Source organism: Cydia amplana, chromosome 1 (genome assembly GCF_948474715.1).
Source record: "Cydia amplana chromosome 1, ilCydAmpl1.1, whole genome shotgun sequence".
Lineage (NCBI taxonomy): Eukaryota > Metazoa > Arthropoda > Insecta > Lepidoptera > Tortricidae > Cydia > Cydia amplana.
In genome coordinates this window covers 10,048,849-10,071,186 of record NC_086069.1, presented here as the reverse complement: position 1 = coordinate 10,071,186, position 22,338 = coordinate 10,048,849, and the positions used below count along the sequence as shown (strand labels likewise).

The 22,338-nt window shown below is 35.9% G+C and overlaps 2 protein-coding genes across 2 annotated transcripts in view; one reads left to right on the top strand and one right to left on the bottom strand.

Annotated features, from left to right (window-relative positions):
* LOC134647652 (rho GTPase-activating protein 7) overlaps positions 1 to 22,338 on the bottom strand; it is a 357,578-nt gene that overhangs the window by 324,745 nt on the left and 10,495 nt on the right. The gene's annotated exons all lie outside the window — the stretch shown is intronic.
* Positions 14,356 to 22,338, top strand: part of LOC134647513 (uncharacterized) — a 206,595-nt gene continuing 198,612 nt past the window's right edge. Inside the window, exon 1 of the mRNA XM_063501871.1 lies at positions 14,356 to 14,367. The gene's annotated coding sequence lies outside the window, so the exon portion shown is untranslated. The remainder of the gene's footprint in view (positions 14,368 to 22,338) is intronic.

The following is a 22,338-nucleotide window of genomic DNA, read 5'->3' as shown; positions in this document are numbered from 1 at the left end:
ATTGGTACCGTACATGATATTATACATGACCATCTTAATATGTCAAAAGTAAGTGCAAGATGGGTTCCGCGAATGCTGACTCGGCTTCAAAAAGACATGCGTGTAGCTTGTTGTTCCGATTTTATTGACCTGTGCGGTGAAAATCCTGATGAGGTGCTGCAAAGAATAGTTACTGGAGATGAAACCTGGGTTCATCATTATGACCCAGAGAGTAAACAAGAGTCCATGCAGTGGCACATTAAGGGTTCAGCTCATCCCAAGAAGTTCAAGGTCATCCCTTCAGCTGGCAAGGTCATGGCCACGATATTTTGGGATTGTGAAGGAGTATTACTAATCGATTATAAAGAAAAAGGTGTAAATATCACAGGACAGTACTACGCTAACATTCTACGTCAATTAAAGGATGTAATTAAAGAAAAGAGGCGAGGAAAGTTAACCAAAGGTATTCTGCTTCTGCATGACAACGCCCCCGTCCATACTGCTCATATTGCCAAGGCAGCTATTGTTGAATGTGGGTTTAAAACTGTTACTCACCCACCGTATAGTCCGGACTTAGCCCTCAGCGACTTCTTTTTGCTCCCCAATCTTAAAAAGGATCTGCGTGGAAATAAATTTTCTGACGATGAAGCATTGAAGGCGGCAGTGGAGGAGCATTTTTACACGAAAGATAAAAAATATTTTTACGAGGGATTAAAAAAAATAATTGATCGATCTTTTAAGTGTATGAACATAGGGGGGGAGTATATTGAAAAATAAAAATATCAAACTTTTCGTACTTGTTTGTTTTCATTCTCATACCGAGAATATTTTGAATACCCCTCGTAAGTTTGATACGCCTATTATTGATTCGAACGTATAACGCGTTGGGTATATATGTACCGCTTTTATATCCGTTGCTTCGCAGCCTATTATCACGAATAGAAAGACAATATTTCCGCGCATATTTGAGAAATACGAGTATCTAGGTAATATCCCAGCCAAACAACTATTCAAATTTTACTAAAGGTATTAATATATTAAGACTGTCTATATAATACACCTGAAACCTATATTACACTATTACCCGTTGTGCTAACGCGTCAGCCTCAGCACATCAGTTACGACAATGCAAAAGACTTTTAAACGTTATTCTTATTTTCCTGCTTTACCGACCACAATACGGCATCGCTTTTGCTAATTTGAGTTTGAGCCGTTTCCTATGCTCCTGCGCCACAAATCTCTCAGCGTTTTAGTCTTTTTCGCGTCAGTTGATTGCGACCCTAACTAGCGATTGTATGGTGAGTAGGCGGCCACTTAACACCTTCCTTCAACCATTTTACTGTCCACTTCTCACCTGCCATGACACTTAAATTATAGTAAGTAGACTTCATAAAATCAGTGGCCGCAAATAAGCCTTCTGCAAAAGTCCTAGTACCTATAACTTCTATTCCGGGAAGGATTTTAGTAGCATGCATGTATTTAATAGGTTTATATTAATTTTTAACAAGCAGAAACGTCTGCGAACGATGCTAGCAGATGTAGATGCTCAGATGGCAGGAGGCTGGAGTATCGATCCAGAGGCCGTGAGTTGAAGTCTCACCCAAGACAGTAATTTTTCTACTTTTCAATTTATTCTAGGTTTATAAGTATTGTTTAATAATGATTTTTATGAGTGCAGTGTCAATCGATTCGGAAGTTTTTTAATGCAACAGGAACCGTGATCCGGTTGAGGTTTTTGAACTTTTATTTTAATAGGCACTTCCGATGATGTTTTCATTATAATTGATTAGTGAAGAGTATTCGTGCCGAACGGGTGATGTTTAAACATTGACGGTTCCGGGATGCGCCTGTCATCGGCGGCTCATGACAGCTCTAGTGAAACTGCACCACAGAGCAAATACAAACAGCTCGCTCTCTAGTCATATTGTTAGTCATATTTTTTTGTAAAACACATGAAAGCTATTTCATTGGGGCCTATAACAAACTGCCCTTAGAACTGGTCGTATCAAAAATACACGATGTAATTATTTAGTTAGGTACCTACATAATGTTTATTACTTAAATATTAGGTAGGTAACTATGATATGATTGTTTTTACGAGGGATATTTAAAATTTTACATGGATCATACATATATCGGCCAGGGGCCCTTTTCTCAAAAGCTTGTAACTTGTAATACAAGCGGATGCCACTTTTTGACAGCTTTTGTTAGAAAGGGACTTCCACTTGTATTACAAGTTACAAGCTTTTGAGAAACTGGCCACTGATATCACAATCAGAAGTTTATTTTTCTACGAGAGCGCCACCGCAGATAACGTTAGAAAAATCTTACCAACAAGAAACTTCCCGCATGCACTTCAATGTTTTAAATAGTCTATTAAAAGAAAGTTTTACAATAATGAGTGTAAGTTAAAAAGGTCAGTCTTTTAATTTAATTATATGATCATCATTTTCTTAATAATTGGGTAATTTATGGTTATTTTTGGTTATTATTTTTATTATTCACTTATTCACTAATTTTTAACATATTCATATAGTTGGTGAGGAAAGAAAAGAGTCGTGGGCCCAATACATTCCACGATTCTCCTCTTTCTGAACAGACTCTGTGGCACTCTATGCCCGTAGCTATCTCGATTCTCGGAAGCTCGGAACCAACTGTCTGTTCTATTCTGTGATTTTGTTTAGAGGAAATGGGCAGTCTGTTTGTTTTGTTTTAATTAACGTTAGTCGAACGTCGGTTAAACAGCTGCTTCCAATGCCCATGTCTCCGCAGGGCATTGGTTTACTTTACGAGTGGCCAACACTGGCACAGTACAAATGAATTACTATTTGTGGTCCCTACCTACATTTAGGGCTTGCAATTCGAATATTCGAATATTCGAATTTGTCGAATATTCGACCTGTTTTGATATTCGAATATTCGGCCGCTCAGGTTTCGAATATTCGAATATTTTTTATTACTATAAAAAAATCTATGTCATCCGCTGTAGTTACAGTTTCTGTGTGTTTTACGGGTATTTACAGTGAATGAGGAACGGTAGGTACCCAAATACGAAGGAAATAATATTTTTACTGTATTTCTCTCGATAGACTTCGTGAATACAGTGAACCCTAACTCAATTTAAAAGAAAACGAAATAAAAAGTATGTTATTTAAAAGTTTTAAGTTAAAGGGTAGTTCTGTTTATTCAGTACAAGCGTACGTTAAGCGAATTTTTGAAGTCTAAACCAGGGATCGGAACCGGTTTTTTGCAAAAACCTAGAAATAACCATATTTTTTGAATTATTTTATACTCGATATGTAGGACTCAGTTGTGTTTTTAGGTTACGACTTCGTATTATTAGATTGCCCAATTAGAAATGAAGTAATTAGCAAAGAACGAAAAAATACCGTTTCCGTTCCCATACAAAAAATACCGGTATCCGATCCCTGGTCTAAACCTTGCCACTTATCGCAATTCTCAAATTTAATCATACCAAACCTGCCCAATTTGGTAATCTAACCATGCACCTCTAGCTGACGAATAATCCACCTACCTACTAAAACCTACTAAAATAAATATCTTACATACCTAGGTGTTTGGATGGTTAAAGTTATATTATTTCACGCAACGACGCATTTATAATAAGTTTTATCTAGAAATATTAAATACGTCTAATTTTGGCGTTTTACTTGTTTTTATAAATGTGGGCATCTTATAAATAGTAGGATGATAAAATCTAGTCAATTAAGTGGATTTCTGCCAAATATCCTTAGCTTTAGCAATATGTGAAAAAAGCTTTTGAATAAAACGATAATAAACCGATTTCTCGTTCCTTTTCTTATTTTTTATAATATTCGAATAATTATTCGAATATTCGAATACGTCGTCAGAAAAAGTCGAATATTCGAATATCTGAAAGTTTCGAATATTTGCAAGCCCTACCTACACTACATTGCAATAAGGTTTAGGTTTGTAGACGATTGTACGATAGGGATGGGAAATGAAACGGTTTATTTTAGTTTTCCGGTTAAGGTGGCGATAGACTTGTCTATCAGGTATATATAATTATAGTAATTAATTACTTTCCATTACCTATTTGAACAAATTAAGAGGTTCTAGTTTGTTTTAGCTGCGTCATATTTATTTATTGTGATTCTGGCGGTGACAATAACGGCGGTAATAATAATTATTTACGACGAAATTTAAGCAATAGCTCAGCAAACATTTTTGGTCAATATTTCGAGAAAGGCACCTATTTTAGGTCGCACAATTTAGGTGACCAAAATGAGGCACCTCGAATCGACGTCGAGTCGACGTCGAGTCGACATAAATGGGGAAAAAAAGCACGTGCCGGCGACGTATTTATTGACGGCAATTTGGTGATTACAACCATTAGGTCAACATTAGGTCATGTTTCCGACGTGGATTCGACGTCGCCACGACGTGCCGCGTAGTTGAAATGTACTAATTTGGTAATCTTTACCACCTTTAGACGTGGTGGTGACATATTTTTTACCATATAATTACTCTGCGAGGCAATGTTTAGATGAGACGCGATGATGAGAAAAAGAGACACAAACATTACGCTTATATATTCTTTTCACTCAGAAACAAAATGTCTGACAAGAAAACAACTTGAAGTTTTGCAATGATAATGGCGGCCACTAAGTCATGTAAAATAATTTACTTAGGCCGATTACGCAGATGAAGAACGATGAAATCTAGTGCGCAGAAAATTTTTTCGTGCAGTATGTTAGGTTTACATACAAAACTATCGATGGGCTCTTGAAATATTTAAGTTTTCAACATTTTATAAAATCAAAATGCATATATTTGCTTGTAATTGAGTGTTGTAATTGAATATTTGTGTGTGTGAGTGTATTGACTCGATCAAAAATATTGTTTTATTTTGAATATTAGCAATATGAAGTACCGTGCGATGGCACCATTCAAGATATAACAACTTAAATTATGCAATTTCATATTTTGCATCCCGTTATAATGAAAGAAAATGGCGGCACAACCTTATGGTATTGATAGTACTTTACAAGTGTTTTTAACTATATGGTCGCAATTTGGTATCTATTTTCAGTAACATTTACCTAAAATTAGTTTCTAAATCGACATAAAATCGACTTCCTAAAGGTCTGCGTATAAGAAATAATTACGTCGCAAATACACCTAATATGTCTTATTAGTACATTTGACCTATTGGTCAGAGTTTGAAGTTAATTTTACCTCATATTTCGACTTATCTTTAACCATTAAGTCCCTGACTTCATGGTCCCCGTATAAGAAATAATTACGTCGCATATACACCTAAAATGCCTTATTAGTATATTTGACCTATTGGTCAGGGTTCGAAGTTAATTTTACCTAGTAATTCGACTTATTTTCAACCATTAAGTCCCGGACTTTATCGTCCCCGTATAAGAAATAATTACGTCGCAAATACACCTAAAATGCCTTATTAGTAGATTTGACCTATTGGTCAGGATTCGAAGTTAATTTTACCTAGTAATTCGACTTATTTTCAACCATGAAGTCCCTGACTTCATGGTCCCCGTACAAGAAATAATGACGTCGCAAATACACCTAAAATGCCTTATTAGTAGATTTGACTTATTGGTCAGGGTTCTAAGTGAATTTTACCTAATAATTCGACTTATTTTCAACCATTAAGTCCGTGACTTCATGGTCCCCGTATAAGAAATAATTACGTCGCAAATACACCTAAAATGCCTTATTAGTAGATTTGACCTATTGGTCAGGTTTCAAGGTAAATTTTACCTAATATTTCGCCTTATTTTCAACCCGTAAGTCCCTGACTTCATGGTCTATTTATGAAGTGAAATTTACGTTTTATTGTTCCTATATTTTGACTTTGAAGTAAAAGTGTACATTACGTAAAATAATTGGTGACTTAGGACGTAATTTTTACTTAAATTGGTAAAATCTTCTTCGAGCCTAGGAAAAAATACTTAAAATGTTTGCTGGGAGATATGTAGATTATATGTTACCAGGGGCCTGTTTCTCAAAAGCTTGTAACTTGTAATAGGTACAAGCGGAAGTCCCTTTCTAACAAAAGCTGTCAAAAAGTGACATCCGCTTGTATTACAAGTTACAAGCTTTTGAGAAACGGGCCCCAGGTGTACCTAGTCTAAGTATTTTGTATAATAATCCAATATTATTATGGAATAATAACATCAATTATTGCTCTGATAATTAGCTTAAGATAATAAATATGTTACGATTCATAAGTGCTTGTTACTAGGCCTACATGAATAAAGTAGGTATATTTTGAGTTTGAGTTAAGTTTGTGTCGAAAGCAGTCTAAGTAATTAGAAAAAATATAATTGTTGATTGATACAATAGTTAATATTATAAAGCAAAAACAACTTTATCAATGGCATAGCTTTTACGTATGTCACTCGATTCGCACTTGGCTTCTCTTTTAACAATTGGTAATTACAGAACGATCGTGTTTCGGCCGGAAGGCGAAGCGCGTGCGCGGAGACCAAAACCTGCCACTGCGCAGTTGACTCACAAATTATCGGAGGGCGCAAGTCACCAGAGCAGGCGACCTCTGCCTATGTTAATTTAAAAAAAAATGAGCGAAAATTATTCTATATTAAACAACTTAAAAAACAATTTTCAACTCAAATAGACGACCTGTTTTGCCTTTAAATATGAACTAGACGTAATTTTTTGCTTGCGAGATGTTAATTTTATACGATAATTATATATAATAAAACAGCATTATTGCAGTTTATACAACGTAAGATTAAACGAGTTTTAATAACTTCGTGTGTAGCATATACGATAAATCATCATAGTAAACCTGGGTTTAAATATCAGTCTTTGAAATAAGTATTGTACTTTAAAGTGTGACTTGACGACCTATTACGCATTGGGGCTCGTAATAAAAAAAAAACAATATTGCAGATTACAATAAAATGACAACATAAAATAAATATTAATCAGAAAAAAACGTTTACAAAGGTGGACAAGAGTTTTTTAAGCATAAGGAAGTAGGATTATAGAGGTGAAATAATTAATGCAAATTCTAAATCAATAGGTACCCGCTTTGCTCTTCTACGTGAAAAAACTAACTCAACTTATGTTACACGTAAAACGGTGGCTAGTATTTCTAAAAATAAAATAAAAAAACAATTTCCGAACAGGGTCGGTGTTTTAAAACAACTCCCCAATGTGCAGATACCCGATAGGCGTCGGGGCGGGAAGTCATGGAAACCGTGGAGTCGACTTTGTCAACAATGAAAAATTACACAATTCATGACCTGAAGCCAAAGTTTTGACGATCGGTCTGGCCTAGGGGGTAGTGAACCTGCCTGTGAAGCCGATGGTCCTGGGTTCGAATCCCGGTAAGGGCATTTATTTGTGTGATGAACACAGATATTTATTCCTGAGTCACGGGTGTTTTCTATATATATATATATATATATATATATAAGTATGTATATCGTCGCCTAGCACCCATAGTACAAGCTTTGCTTAGTTTGGGGCTAGGTTGATCTGTGTAAGATGTCCCCTGATATTTAAAGTTTTTTTTAAGACCAAAAATAGTCATCTTCCTCGCGTTGTCTCGGCATTTTTGCCACGGCTCATGGGAGCCTGGGGTCCGCTTGGCAACTAATCCTAGTAATTGGCGTAGGCACTAGTTTTTACGAAAGCGACTGCCATCTGACCTTCCAACCTAGAGGGTAAACTAGGCCCGTATTGGGAGTAGTCCGGTTTCCTCACGATGTTTTCCTTCACCGAAAAGCGACTGGTAAATATTAAATGATATTTCGTACATAAGTTCCGAAAAACTCATTGGTACAAGCCGAGGTTCGAACTTTCGAACCCGCGACCTCGGAGATTGCAAGTCACACGCTCTTACCGCTAGGCCACCAGCGCTTCTAAGACCAAAAATAGTATTAAAACAAAAAAGTTATTTTATCTTAATCGCGACACACCCTATTCTGAATTGAAATAACAGCACTGTTTTAAATATCAAGCTGTAAGTAAGCTTAGTCTTTGTTTGTACCTATATTTTTACCTCAACATACCTACTAAGGTGCATTGGAGTAACTTTGAAAACGGGGTCATTCTAAAAATCGCTAATATACCTGCCAACTAAATTAGTCTAGTACAACGCTTACCAATTCGGAAAAGGGACTCATATTATGACGTAACTTTGGGCGACTTTCATCTAATTTCAGAATTATTCGACATGAGAAATTACCCGAATATACCTTACATAATTTTTGAAACCTTAAAGAGTTTTATATTTATGTACTGTTCCTTAGCTCCCCTGTTCTGTACAACAGCGTCAAGCCCTAAGAAGGTCTCTTTGTATTGTAATTACGGATTATTCAGACGCAATTAAAACACGGCTTTATTAAAGTCGGTGGTCTCGTGACTCAATGGATCTTACATAAAACCTTTTCATTTAATATTTGTATTTGTAACACAACTTTTAATAAAGTTTATTCTGTGTATACAGTCAGCAATACGATTAGCTTATCACCTTTGGATACAAATTTCTATGCAGAGGGGGTGCCTTTTCTCTGCAGCTGACTGTACCTAATTTAATATCACTATGAGTTGCCTACAGTCGAAACATTCAAGTAGTTTCTCAAGTATTATTATACCTTGCTGTATGTATCGTTAAGCATGAGTTAACGTTCTACATTTAAAATATGAATAGGTACTTAGGTACTCCACATCATTTTGGTAGTAACACAAATTTGTAGTGCACGTACTTAAATAAGAGAAACATCTTCATTTTTTTTCTCTTCAAAACACAATTGTTCAGTATGTAAGTAACGAGGTACATACTCGTACCATTTATTCTGTGCTCGTACAAAAATATGCGTAGTTTTATTCGCATAGACATAAATTACGAGTATATTATCAATATTCATTCTTGCAACGAAATCCCCATCATTAATCACAACACCATTTTTTGTCTAATTTGAAATAGCGGAGAAAACGAAACAAGATGGTTCCATCGTACAAAATTGAATTAACCACTTTTTCATTACACGGTCTGGAGATGATAGAAGGCAATCTTTTTTTTTTATTAAAGTTCTAAACAATTAAATGAATCGCAGAGTTTCATGTTTCTTAACTGCTAAGCCAAAAATGGCTGGTTTACAGCTAGAGTTCGGACTAAATGCACTACATAGGTACTTATGTTATAATTGTTATAAAATTGTACACATGTTACATTAAAGTTACGTTTTATAAAATATATTAATAATTACTTGAAGATAACAGGTATTTTTTTACATCTTTATTTGATTCAGGATTGGTTAGGTATAAATCTTGTAAATATTTCGGAAGGGTGTTTAATATTTTTGGAAGCAAATAATAGTTGGTTCTCATACCGTAGACATTTTTTGTTGGTGGTAATATAAATCGATGTGAGTTAGGTAAACCTCTTAACCTACTGTTACGATTGTATTCTTTTAAATCGGATATATTATCCTTGTAATTTTCTTTAAGCATTGCTAACTTGACTAGGTTTTGTATGGGAAGCACGTTACAAAATTGGAAAAGGTGGGAATAGCCATCAGCATCACTATGTTTTGTTTTTATATTGTTGGGCACAATGGTTTTCAACAGTGTTTTCTGTAGGTTATATATTTTAGCAAGATTGGTTTTATATGATCTTCCGTAGCTGTTTAGCCCATATCGTATTACCGATTCATCTAAACTGACAGCTTAATTTTTTCGAGTTTTAAGTGCAAGTGGCATCTAGGGTAAATGAATGAGTCGTAGTATTATACTTTATCATTTCCATTCATAAGCCACTAGGACCCTAGACATTATCATAGTACGTCACTGTCTATAGTACACCATATACTATCCATTACGAGTGCAACGCCCCACAACAAAACGGCGTTGCGAATTTATTTTGAAATTTTTTGTTCAACACAAAACTTGAAGACCATTTTGTTAAGCTTCTTTTACATTGCACTATACTTTTTAGGGTTCTTTCATGGATTAGCTCGCCATCATAATATCGCTCGCTATTATTAAAAACCTTATTCTCTCTTACTTTCTTTTGTATCTTTATTTTTGATAAAAAACTAAATTAAGCAGTATTTATTCGTGCTACGTGAACCTCGTGAAACATAAAGTGAAAAATATTTGAGGCTAAAATCATTTTCTCTTTCATTCAATATTTTTATTATATTTCTGTTATTTACAGTTGAAATAATTTCACCTTTCCTTTCAAATATTTGCCAACTACATTCGTACCGTAGAATAGATTAAAATAATCATTAATATATGGTGATTTTCTAGAAGTTAAATAAGTTTATGCCAGACATAATGTGATGTCTTTAAAAAGATTCTAATTAGTTTGGAACCGCTATTAAAAGGCCAATTTTATTTGCGGTTTTATGTAGAGTATGTACACTGCCCAATGGCGACAGTTTTATGGGCGGTAAAGTACCAAATTCTGTTGTTACTTTTTTATATGTTTTCACCCTTTTCTTCTTTTAATCATGTTTGAGCTTACCAGCCAGATCTGTGTGAACAACCTTTAGGTTTGTTTAGGTTAATTTATTTATTAAAAAATAATGTTCTTTTTACAAAATAGGCAATTACATCATAAAATTTTACAGTATTATCGTGAAATAATAAAACGTGTCCAAAATAATACAATTCTAAAAGTTTATAAGTCAATGTTTAGGTTAATCAAAAATATGTTCAATCTCTGTGACTGCATTTTTCACTTTGTAAGTAATTTTTTAAACGTACATAAAATTATTGCAAAAACATTAAAATCTAAATTTATGTAGGTATACACCGTAGTTCTGTAAAACAGAAACCTTTTCACTACGTCAAAGGGGTAATATTAACTTAATTTCTTAATCTGGAAGTTAGAGATATTAACTGTGATTGGCACTGCGGACCAAAATACTTACGGCAAAAACCTCATATCGCGTCTACACACTGATAGATGTATATATGTAATGTAAATAAGAATAAAAGTCGATGCTAATCGATAGAGACAAATGAATGGGTTGTTTATAAGTACAAGATGATATGGCGAATGAAATGGGACATTAATTTCATACATTCGCATCGCTTAAGGGGAATTACTCGTCTCACCCATCTCCTTACTTATTTTAGGTATTTGTTGACAATATATTCATTTTCCCCAGACCTATCTCTGGTTGGAACGCAGCCTTTCCGGCCTATGAACTTTTAGTCTGCAAATACCCCTGAGCCTTAATTGTTGCGAAATGTTCATTTAATCCGTGGTTCGGAGACTCCTCGTTAGCTCTGTTGGGCGAGTAACTTAATTCGGCAGGATCAAATCCCGCTCGAGGGAACAAATTAATTACCATATTACTGATTAAAATGTTTACGATTTGTGCACATTGTATAGTACCCGTAATATGCCAGTGCACGTAGCACGTGATTTAGTCCCGTTGAGTCAAACTATCAATTTATCAATTGTTACCGTAATTTTAAAACTACCTATCTAAAATGGCAATTTTTGTGAATACTGACAGTAAGTCGACCTGAGCACTTATTCTATCTAGTTTCACATAGGAACCGGCAAGTATTTTTAACTAGGCAGCTAAAATGATATATTAGCTAAAATATAGGATTTTTATTTCGGTCTGTCTGCCTTCTCCATTCGTACCTACTTCTAAATGCCGAAATTGAAGCTAGCTGCAGGCAAAAAAAGAAATTGAATAAATTTACCTAAACTTACCTAAGGTATCTTACCTAACCCTAATCTATCTATTTATCAAAAAACATATTAATTTAAATGTAAAATTTGTCATTAATATATTAAAGAAATACATCCCCTTAATGGTTATTAAGGGGATGTATTTCTTTAATATATCAATTAATCTATCAATTGCAAAAAGCGGTCCTCCGGGTGCGCGAGCGCAAATCGTTAGGTGTCTGCTTTCCATTCACCGTGTTCTACACGAATTGATTCAACGCCTGTTTATTTTTTGTGCAAATCACGTGGGTGGGGATCGCAGCTTGTATGTGCATTGATACGGTTCCGTACTAAAATATGAAAGACTTAGGAACCTAGCATAGCTTCGTCTATGATTTCGAACATTATGGCGCCTCAGCCTTACTTTTACTTATGAGATTAAAAGCAATTCTTATAGGGGCCCACTGATTAACAGTCCGCCGGACGATATCGGCCTGTCAGTTAGATTAAAAAGTTGACAGTTCCGAACAACTGACAGGCCGATATCGTCCCGCGGACTGATAATCAGTGGGCCCCTTTAGTGTTTGCGCAATACCTGATTTAGAAAGCCTGAGTTAAAGATTATTTACTGATATTTTCTGGCTCGAAATTAAATGGGTAAGTATGTTCTGAATGAAAATCATGCTAATATACATTCTGATACTAAACCTAAATGTGAGCGTCAAATGGAACGATGGATTTGCATACAAATTAGGTTCTAAATTGTCTTTTCTATTCCCGAAGATAATTGAAACAAAGGGCCACAATTTTCTTCAGTGCTATTTTTAGGTAATTAGAGTCTCGAACAGAAATTAAGCTTTTATATTACAAAGCTCCGCTGGTATAAGAGACCACTTTTTAGGGTTCCGTAGTCAACACTAGGAACCCTTATAGATTTTTCTAATAATATCAACGACCCACCGAGCTGCTGGACCGCCTTATCCGAGAAACAGTTAGGTATATCATGCCTTCATTTCACCTGCCAACAAAGATCCGACCAGTTACTATAAAGTCCAAAGGAATCTGTAGCGCGGATCTTTACAAATGTAAACGCCAGTTAACATAAAAAGTGAGAGTGGAGCCATAATTCCTTGCCATCCACTTTTGCGGTTGACTTTAGGCGCACGTCGGCATCTACTGAATCAATGTTAATTATACTACTATACTTAATCGAGTTTGCGGGCTCGATTCATTAGTAAGGAATTATTGTCAGCACGAATGATAACAAATTGGCATAAACAAATGAGATCTGACTGGGATTGATTGAGTTTCGTCATACATATATCCGCTATAGAGCAATTAAAAATATAGACATTCAATTAATAACATTTCTCTAGTTGCCATCAGATATATTTAGATACGATCTCGACAGTTGCTCAATAAACACGACTCGAATAGTCGAGCGTTGTAATAGTACCTACAACGCTAAAATGCGTGTTCATATATCTTTGACCTACCTCTATCTATGTATAGTGTAAGTATTCTGGTTGTCAATTCAATATTTCGAGCAACTTTATCGGATGTAAATAACGACGATTTCTAATTGCATTTTATGCAGGTGTAATAATAGTAGCTACTGATGAATTATTGTACGATAAAAGTATAAGGTGTAAAATGTTTGCCAGAATATTACGTAAAAAAGCAACTAATTCATTTGATTTCTGAATGAATTTGAAAATGAATGGACGACACAGGGAATAAAACAACAGTATATTTTTTATACAATACAATATTAATCCGTGTATTGAATAACTGGACCATACGCCAGAAGTCGTTGGTCTAGAACAGCGGTTAATTCCATAGAAAGTCAGCAAAATTAATTTGCTAGAAATTGGTAGATGAATGGATACATAACTTGTTCGGTGATCATCTCAGGTTATCTCGTAATACGAGTTAAACTAAAGATTTATTGCCACTAAATTTCTTTTGATAATAATCTCGCTATTAAAATGACGTAAATTTTTTTTTTAGTTAATAATATTAATTTACTCTTTAAAGTCGCCGGTGGTCACAAAATTAATGTAAAGATATTGTCTGGTTTCTCGTGATAACTTGATCACATTTGATCACTCGTCGTTGTGTTGTGTTTTGTACCCGTTATTGTAAAAAAATATGTATAACGAAACCTACTGACCGACTTTATAGGTTTCTTTCTAGTAGGTAGGTACCTAATATTTTACTTAAGTAAAAAAACCGTATTATGTTGCATATTACAAATTATAAAACAAAAGTTGGAACTGGGTTCATAGTCCTTAGATTAGGTTAGGATTCAAGTTCATAGTCCTAAATATTCTTCATACATCCAATAGGAATATTATGAATAATTATGATTTTATAGGGTGGTACCTAAATGTGTGCCTTAAAATATAGATTATGTTCTATATAAAGGGTAATGAAGCATCAATACAAGAAGTTGAGATGGCGATATGGGAAGTAGTAGTTTGAGTTCTACGCGGGGGACTTCATCGACATACCCATTTGCACCGATTATTTTATTCGACTTGTACAACCATAACTGTCATATCCAACCGCCCATGTACTGTAAACGAGTAATTATCACAAGCCATGGCAATGACCTCGGTGATAACCCTAAAGTTACAATGTGAACAAATAAAGTTCTGTTAGTAAATTAAACATGCACAGTTAAAGTTCTCGTTAAATACGACGTCATTCACTCCCTTCGTAAAAATGGTATCTTTGGACACATCAGTTTAATGTTAATTAAATCATAATGAAGCAATGATCATTATCATGCAAGTATCCCATAAGGGCAACTTATTTATCTTACTTGCAATGATATTATATAACCATAGATAGGTTATACTCATACTTGAGGAGCACAAAAAAATACTTCCATATTTATTTCTGAGCCTACGAAGAAATCTGTTATTTTTTGATTAATTTTCTCATTCCATCCATCTTTGTCACACTCGTTGTTAAACATAAGCTCGTCTCTTTCTATTTCGGTGTGCGGGAGCTCGTTAGCACGTGCGCATTTCTCGCTTGTCCAGCCGCGACTAAAGGCAACTTGTCCAATTTGTCACAAGGTAAGCGCTTCAATTTTGGAACGCCTATAACATATCTTGATCTTGTAATCATTGCTTACTTGTCGCTACTTTATCAACGTGTTATTATTATTATTTCTACTGTCGTTGGTCTATAGTCCCTATTGACACTAGTGCGCTTGGACACTTCACATAAGTACACTTTGCAATTTCTTTCACGCTGCACGATTTTACCTTCAACGGAAAACTAGTACTTAGTAAATAAAGTGATATTTCGCATATAATTAAGTTCCCGGTTTCCGAAAATTAATTAATATGAGCTAAGATTTGAACCCATAATATTCGGATTGAAAGTTGGAGTTTTATGCCACTCGGCTAACACGGCGGGTCTTGTATTGTTCGAGACGAAGAACCCTAAACTTCCTAAAGTTCAAATGCACCAACATCTACTAATAAGTACTGTGACTAACATGTTAATGACCCTGCTAAAATGGCATATCGTTAACAATCCACAACACTATAGTAATTGCCATCATTCCGTATGTTGCTCACGTAACTTCCTTAAGGCACTCAACAACTCCTTCCCGAAGACAACATACAAGTAAACTATTTCTACAACGTAACAAGCGACTTGTACTGCATATTTAGTTACTACGACTTTAAACTGTGCATGTTAGTTGTGTTGATGCCGAAATGACACAAAACATCTATCTTTTGACTGACTTTGGCCTTTATGACTTTGCCCGTGTGTTTTGTATAATTACCATACAATACATGCATGTGTCTGCACATCAATGTTGGAGGGCCTCCATGTTTTTGTTTATTTTTAGGGTTCCGTAGCCAAATGGCAAAAAACGGAACCCTTATGGATTCGTCATGTCTGTCTGTCTGTCTGTCTGTCCGTCCGTCTGTCCGTCTGTCTGTCCGTCCGTATGTCACAGCCACTTTTTTCCGAAACTAAAAGAACTATACTGTTGAAACTTGGTAAGTAGATGTATTCTGTGAACCGCATCAAGATTTTCACACAAAAATAGAAAAAAAAACAATAAATTTTGGGGGTTCCCCATACTTAGAACTGAAACTCAAAAAAATTTTTTTGATCAAACCCATACGTGTGGGGTATCTATGACTAGGTCTTCAAAAATGATATTGAGGTTTCTAATATAATTTTTTTCTAAACTGAATAGTTTGCACGAGAGACACTTCCAAAGTGGTAAAATGTGTCCTCCCCCCTGTAACTTCTAAAATAAGAGAATAATAAAACTAAAAAAAATAATGATGTACATTACCATGCAAACTTCCTTCAAAAATGATATTGAGGTTTCTAATATATTTTTTTTCTAAACTGAATAGTTTGCACGAGAGACACTTCCAAAGTGGTAAAATGTGCCCCCCCCCCCCCCTGTAACTTCTAAAATAAGAGAATGATAAAACTAAAAAAAAAATGATGTACATTACCATGCAAACTTCCACCGAAAATTGGTTTGAACGAGATCTAGTAAGTAGTTTTTTTTTAATACGTCATAAATCCCCTAAATACGGAACCTTTCATGGGCGAGTCCGACTCGCACTTGGCCGCTTTTTTTGTTCTTTGGGTGACCTGTGACTTATCGGAGGGTTTGGGTTGAACCCTAAAAAACGACTTGAATTAACAAACAATGCTACACTTCTTTTTGCCATTGTGTTCCTAAGGATAAGATAAAAAATGATAAAATAAGCAGAACCTCCCCGTTCATCATCAAACAACCGAGAAAGAAAAAAGCTTGTCGACGTTTCATGTTTTAATTTATCAAAGGCGGCTCGAGTAAATATGTCGAGTGGGTTATCTGTAGATTTTTATTAACTATGTCACGATGGTTATTCAAAACTATTAAATTGATTGTTACAATAATTAGATACTTTAAATATTTGAATGAACAACTAAGTTAACATGCTAAATATTCGCAAATATGAATTCGTGTCCTTATATTCATATGTACGTAATTATTATACCTAGTACGTTTTTTTAGCATTAGAATAAAGGTAAGCGATCAAGATGTATTTTTATTAAAAATCACAATTGAAAAATAAGGTACAGCAAATATGTTAGAATTATAAATCATATACGATCTTTTACATTCTTTTGCTTTCATAAGGACCTAGTATAAACTAATTGTTATAAGCATCCTTCAATATTTTTTAATAAAAAGACACGTGAAGATTGTTTACCTTCTTTTTAATGCTAAAAAAACGAAATCTTGCGTAGATAAATACATTTATTAAATTATATATGTAACGTAACGTATTTTGTCCGAAATATTTATTGTAGGCCATATCTAAAGCATGTTTGAGTTATTAAATATGTCATCAGAATATTAGGTACTTAAAAAGCCGCTAAAACAAGCTAATCAAAACAGTTTAATTAAAACAATATCATCTAATCTCCGTATCTCTGTCTGGGCATATCCCGTGGCCACCCACCGCCCGAGGGTGTATTCAGAAATGTAAGTTATTATAATAATTTGATTAAATTAATGTTTGCTTTGGCACACCATACGGCGACAAATGGCGAAACAGCTAGTGAACGATCGATATTTTACAAAACATAATTTAGGTATACTTAACGATTAAGTATTGAATAAGAATGAGGGCTTTGCATTCAAATTTCAATTTCACAATTCCAAAGTCCTAACAGCAAGCAAGCGCAACCAAGGAATTAATTTGAAATGTTATTATAATATAAATTATCTCATCAAGATTTGAGCGAATGTTCAAAGGCAGTTTAGATATATGTACATACTTCTTGCCTTTGTTCATAAATATTCATTTAGTTAGTATTAATTCGTAATGCGTTATCGTTAACTTGAGCCCAAATACATTTTAACTGTTACTAACGACCCGATTCGAACAATGTTTCTAAGAAATCACAGCGATACGATACCGATACGTCAGTGGCAAAAGTGACATTTCTTCAAATACGCCACTTTTAACACTGAGAGTTTAGTATCATATCAGTACCATATTGGAAATAGATCTAATAACTAAAAACAAAAATAAAACCAAAATAAAATAACTTAATATAATATCTTTTTAAAAAAAAGGGAACCGCCTTCAAAAAACCAACCCACTGAAAAGTACAAAATAATTTTTATATGGCACCCCTTTACGTGTCCAGTCCCTATCCCACGGCGTAAAGCAATTTTTTGCCAAAAAGTAATTAATACCTAATAATAAGAAAATTAATAATCATCCGGGTAATTACTTAGTTTTTGAAGTCGGTGCCAAACCAACATTTTTGAGAACCGATATTTTAGACAACGAAGAACGCTGTACTTACTTGCATTATAAAGACATACTTATAGTTTACTCATTAATTTAGTTCTTGTAGGTACTACGTACTCGTATTGTTTTTCTGATTGGTAGTAAAGACTGTTTTTGTTGGTTTGGCACCGCCTTCAAAAACTAAGTAATTACCCGGATGATTATTAATTTTCTTGTTATTAGGTATTAATTACTTTTTGGCAAAAAATTGCTTTACGCCGTGGGATAGGGACTGGACACGTAAAGGGGTGCCATATAAAAATAATTTTGTACTTTTCAGTGGGTTGGTTTTTTGAAGGCGGTTCCCTTTTTTTTAAAAAGATATTATATTAAGTTATTTTATTTTGGTTTTATTTTTGTTTATTTTTAATTTTTTAATTATTTTTTTATTTATTTTATTTTATTTTTTACTTTTTAGTGATAGGTAGATACTTCATTTATTTTAGGTTTTGGGCTAAAATACTAGTTTGTTAGGCTCTCCATTTAGTCTACTAATGTTGGTGATGGCCTCTAACTCGATGATAATCGCGACACAACTTATTATGACGTTTTGGTGCTAAACGATTTGTATGTATATTGCTCCCACTTCCACTCCCATTCCCAGTCCCAGTCCGAGTCCGACTCCCACTCCCACTCCCACTATTTTATCTAAATCGATTTCAGCAACATAAATTTGTTGGTAGGTATACCGATAGCATGGCCACCTACCGGGTCCAATTGGTTTTTCAAACCATCCATGTACTGTACTGTACACTAAAACCTTCTCCAGAATGTAACAAACATTTTTCTGAAAACCGCATCAAAATCGGTTCAGCCAAACGCGAGATAATCACGAACAAACATACACACATACATACGTACATACATACGGGTCAAACTGAGAACGTCCTTTTTTTAAAGGCAGTTAGAAAAAAGTTCATCGACCCACCTAGTCGAACTCCGCAACATAGGCACACGAGGACAATTCGGTTAACCAAAACAAAGTGTGTATGTTGCACCAAACCTAAGTTCCACTAGGTACAGCAAGGGTTCAGCATCAGCTCTATCTTGGGTACTGCTCTCCCAAGTGCTCATCAAGATGTGACGGATGACCAAAATAGCGTGGGCCTATGTTGCACCAAACCTGAGTTCCACTAGGTACAGCCAGGGTTCAGCATCAGCTCTATCTTGGGTACTGCTCTCCAAAGTGCTCATCAAGATGTGACGGATGGCCAAAATAGCGTTGGCCTATGTTGCACCAAACCTGAGTTCCACTAGGTACAGCCAGGGTTCAGCATCAGCTCAATCTTGGGTACTGCTCTCCCAAGTGCTGATCATGATGTGATGGATGACCAAAATAGCGTGGGCCTATGTTGCACCAAACCTGAGTTCCACTAAGTACAGCCAGGGTTCAGCATCAGCTCTATCTTGGGTACTGCTCTCCCAAGTGCTCACCAAGATGTGACGGATGACCAAAATAGCGTGGGCCTATGTTGCACCAAACTTGAGTTCCACTAGGTACAGCCAGGGTGAACCATGCCAGCCAGGATGGTTTGGTGCATCAGATCTATCTTGGGTACTGCTCTCCCAAGTGCTCATCAAGATGTGACGGATGGCCAAAATAGCGTGGGCCTATGTTGCACCAAACCTGAGTTCCACTAGGTACATCCAGGGTTCAGCATCAGCTCTATCTTGGGTACTGCTCTCCCAAGTGCTCATCAAGGCGTGTCGGATGACCAAAACAGCGTGAGCCTATGTTGCACCAAACCTGAGTTCCACTAGGTACAGCCAGGGTTCAGCATCAGCTCAGATCGATGTATACTAAAACCTTCTCCAGAATGTAAGAAACACTTTTCTGAAAACTGCATCAAAATCGGTTCAGCCAAACGCGAGATAATCGCGAACAAATATACATACATACATACATACGTACATACATACATACATACGGGTCAAACTGAGAACCTCCTTTTTTTTTGAAGGCGGTTAAAAAAACAGAGTGTGTCTATGTTGCACCAAACCTGAGTTCCACTAGGTACAGCCAAGGTTCAACATCAGCTCCATCTTGGGTACTGCTCTCCCAAGTGCTCACCAATACGCGTCGGATGACCAAAACAGTGTGTGCGTATGTTGCACCAAACCTGAGTTCCACTAGGTACAGTCAGGGTTCAGCATCAGCTTCATCTTGGGTACTGCTCTCCCAAGTGCTTATCAATACGCGTCGGATGACCAAAACAGCGTGGGCCTATGTTGCACCAAACCTGAGTTCCACTAGGTACAGCCAGGGTTCAGCATCAGCTCTATCTTGGGTACTGCTCTCCCAAGTGCTCATCAATACGCGTCGGATGACCAAAACAGCGTGGGTCTATGTTGCACCAAACCTGAGTTCCACTAGGTACAGCCAGGGTTCAGCATCAGCTCTATCTTGGGTACTGCTCTCCTAAGTGCTCATCAAGATGCGTCGGATGACCAAAACAGCGTGTACGTATGTTGCTCCAAACCTGAGTTCCACTAGGTACATCCAAGGTTCAGCATCAGCTCTATCTTGGGTACTGCTCTCCCAAGTGCTCATCAAGGGGTGTCGGATGACCAAAACAGCGTGTGCGTATGTTGCACCAAACCTGAGTTCCGTTAGGTACATCCAGGGTTCAGCATCAGCTCTATCTTGGGTACTGCTCTCCTAAGTGCTCATCAAGATGCGTCGGATGACCAAAACAGCGTGGGCCTATGTTGCACCAAACCTGAGTTCCACTAGTTACATCCAGGGTTCAGCATCAGCTCAGATCTATGTATACTAAAACCTTCTCCAGAATGTAACAAACACTTTTCTGAAAACCGCATCAAAATCGGTTCAGCCAAACGCGAGATAATCGCGAACAAATATACATACATACATACATACATACATACATACATACATACCTACATACATACATACATACATACGGGTCAAACTGAGAACCTCCTTTTTTTTTTGAAGTCGGTTAAAAACTAGAATTGGCCTGTTAGTATATCATATCGTCCTAGCGATACAGAGAGGCAACGTACAACGTCGCCAGTGTCATGGAGACCATGGAGTCCATTACTCCATTTTAAGTCCATATTACCGTAGGCCGGCCGGACAGGGTGTTCTTCTTATGATTGTGGTTTTCAGTTCTTATATTCTTCATTTTTTACTTGTTGTTGGCTAACGTATTTCGTTTTCGTTTAGTTCCTTTTATTTTAAGATATGCTTATTTTATTACATGCTTTATACCTACTCAAGTAGGTGTGTTGTTTGAACTGAAATAGATGAGATATCAGATAACATTATGAAAAAAGTGACCATGGTCTTCAAAGGTTCTGTTTCCTAGTTATTTTGTTGAATTAATAATACAGTGTTACTCTGTTACTTAACTAAATTTCAACTATGTATTAGTTATCATCAACACAAAAAAACGAAATAACGAAAATCTGTGCCTAATGGATGTAATAAATGGCGGAAACAATTTGACTTCTTGCTTCCATTTCCACTTTTTTGGACCCGTAAAATCTGAATCAATTTTGAAGACAAGAACCAGTATTATTTCAGAATAAGGCCCGGTCTTTCACCCCACAGTTTAGTCTAACCGTAGGTCTGGGCGCCAGATGACGTTTATTACTAGGTGCTTACTGAACAGCAGTTAATTCTGAGTGAAACTTACTCAATGCATAGTTAACACTTGCACAGTCAATGCATTCACTGTGTTCGTAATGTGTATAGATGTTAATGTCAATTGTCAGAACATCATTTTATACAGATGGCCTAAAATACGTTGGCAATTAAGTTGTAGGACTTTTATTTCTTATTTAAACTTCTTTTACAAAATGGGATTCAAATTAAATCTACAATAATTTCACTAAATTAAACGAATTATCTTCACATTATCCCTTTAGATTGATAGCACGCTTTGATACACAAACATATGATATGAAACATACACGTTTGTGAAAATTATCAACGACTAGCGAGTCTAGCGACCCGCCTCGTCTTCGTATGTACCTACCCCTAACCCTTCCTCAAGAAGCACTCTTTTGATAGGTGAAAACCGCATGAAAATCCGTTCAGTAAGTAGTTAATGAGTTTATTGCGAACATATAGACATACAGACAGACAGTCGCGACGGGGGACTTTGTTTTATAAGGTGTAGTGATAGGGACATGCAGCAGTAAACAATTATATCCAATCAAATCACTTCTCACGCATCCAAAAAATCTGGGCTTCAGCTATATATTTTTTACCTATAGGTTACCTATTCATAAAAGTCGGCAACCGAAAAACACTAGCGTGTTGGTATGTTATTATGAACGTAATAGTTATTTTCGATACAAGTG